This window comes from Phytophthora infestans, genomic scaffold (assembly GCF_000142945.1).
Source record: "Phytophthora infestans T30-4 supercont1.12 genomic scaffold, whole genome shotgun sequence".
Classification (NCBI taxonomy): Eukaryota; Oomycota; class Peronosporomycetes; order Peronosporales; family Peronosporaceae; genus Phytophthora; species Phytophthora infestans.
Window position 1 is genome coordinate 3161827 of NW_003303747.1, and position 2736 is coordinate 3164562.

Below are 2736 nucleotides of genomic sequence, written 5' to 3' on the forward strand. Positions count from 1 at the left end.
ATCCCACGATTCCGCCGGGATTAGGATGTCGTCGATGTAAGATCTGCGTCCTAACACAGACGGGGTCCCAGGATCCCCTGGCTCCCCTGCTTCGAATGGATCCACTTCTGCATTTCCTCCCCCGGATTCACCCGTTTCGGGCTCCGGTATTCGGGTGAACCCATAGAGGGCGTTATCGATCAGGCGTTGGTAGATCTGGGGTGCGTTCTTCAATCCAAACGGCATCCGGGTCCACTCGAACAGGCCAAACGTCGTGATGAATGCGGATATTGCGCGAGCTCGATCCGTCATAATAACCACCCAGAAACCACTGGCCATGTCTAGAGAACAGTACCAGAGTACTTTATCAAGATCTTCCAACAGTTCATTGATTAGAGGCATCGGGTACACCATCAATCGAGTCAGGCTCTTAACCAGCCGGTAATCAATGCACAGACGTATATCCACCCCGTTCTTCTTGATGATGATTACCACCGGAGATGCCCACGGGGACGTTGAGAAACTGATGATCTTGGCTTGCAGCAGGCCCTTAATCAGATCCGATAGTTTTTCTCGGAACTGAGGTGCCACCTTCCGCACCCTCTGAGCGATCGGTTTCGCGTCGCCGACATCGATGTCACATTTGACTCCGCGGGCAGCGGGCGGTAACGCATTACCTTTACCAATCAGCAGATGTCGGCTCTCCCAGATTTTCTGACGCAGACGATCCACTTCAGCAGGTTCATTCGCCCCTAGATCCACTTGGATATCATCAATCGTGACCTCTTCTGTGGTCAGTGGTACCTCCGGGATCACCGCCATGCCTTCTCCAAGATCTTCGGCGTGTAGATCCCCGCCTTCACGGTAGCAGACTTGTTCATCTTCCGTCTTCGTAGGATCCACCATTGGATCCAAACACCGCGACCCTCTTTCGCCTGGCAGTCCTTCTGTCTTCTGGGGATCTGGTACCCTGGTATCAGGGAAACCACCAGTTGGATCCAGTCGGTCCTCTAGCGAGTTTAAACCCGACGGTTCTGGTTTGACTAGTGTTGCCACTCTCGATAGGGATCCAGGCACTTTATCCAATGGAAAGCTTGGATCCACTTGTGGATCAGCGGGATCTGGCTGTTCGGCCTTAGCCCTCTGCAATCCTTCATCCACCGACCCTGCGTTATCTAAGGGCCGACTCTGGGGATCGTCCCCCGTCGTGGATCCAACCTCCATTGCTTGGATCTCAACCCGTCGATCCCTCTGCAGGATCTTTCGCGGAGTTGGATATGAAGGCCGATCCACCAAGGGGCCAGCTGGCTCCGCCGGGAGCTCCACCTCTCTGAGAGGTTCGATCTCGGTAGTCGCCTCGTACACCAGATTCTGCCATTCTTTGTAGCGGCGGGATCCCACTGACACATATCCAGGTCGCCTAGGGATACCGTCTTTCGCCAACCATCGTCCGATCTCCTCATAATGGTCCAGTAATAGGCTCTTGTCTCTGACGTTCGTGACCTGGAGGTATTGCGATCGACCTGGTCCTTGGATTACGGTAGGTACCCATTTCTCGCCCCGAGTGACCCACAGTTTCTCATGTTTTACCCACTTTAACCGGTCTGACAGCTCCCAAGTTTCCCCGGGCTCGATCCAGGTGGTCTTATCCGCCCTTATGATCCTTATCTTCGCTCCATACAGCGGCCGCCGTCCGCTGAGCTGGATCCGCATCTCGTCAGGGAAGCAAAGTGTCCCATCCGCCAGATCCAACCTCACCCCGGCTGGCACCATGAAATCCATCCCAAGGATGGCGTCTTGACCAGCGAGATCTCCAACCCAAATGTCGAACCAGTACACCAAACAACCTGCCAGCGTGATCTTGATGCGCGTTCTCTCGTTCGTACGGTATACGCCTTCACCAATCCCAACACAATCTTGGATCCGACTCCCATCCACTTGGCACCCAACCTTACGAGCAAAGGCGGTATCCAGTATAGACACCTCGGCACCACTATCTAGAAGTAGGATTGCTTTTTCATTGTTGATCTTGCCCCCTACCTTGGCTTGTCTGAACCACTTTCCTGGGGCATGGTACTTCCAGTATCCACGGGACTCCCCTGTTAGCAGATCCATGGATCCAACATCCTCAGATCCACAGGATCCAGTGACCAGACAGACCTTAGGTGGATCTGCAGTGACCTCACCCTTGGTAGGCTCAAACCATCGACCATGTTGGCGTTTCTCCCAGTAACCACGTGCCTCTCCTCTTTGTAGATCCAGGGTTGAAGAGACTTTGGATCTGGAAAACCCGTCCACTTGGCGCAAACTAGAGACCCTGGCAACTGACACTTCATGTAGATCACGTGTATTATCGACTGGATCTAGGGTCCTGCTACCTGGGTCTAGCGATGTCTTGTTCACAAATGCATAAATGCAGTACCTAGAACGCTCGGCTCGTACCGGATTCAAACCCGGCGAGCGTCCTAGTTTAACATCTTCTCTGCCACTTTCCGGCAACATCCCTCGGTGCTTGGCTGGATCAAACCATTGGCCGGATCTGGTTGTAGAATTCTTCCATCGGGCACTGCCGACGTCGTGGAATCTCGACCATAACCCCCGACCACACGTAAGAAGCAAATGAATCTCCCGGAAATGAACCTTTTCTTGCAAACCACTTCTCCAAAGAACCAGATTGCTTTCCATGCATCCCAAATACAAGGTGATTCCCGGGATACCCGCGCTTGGGAACACCATGACTTGGTGCTAGCCACCGTC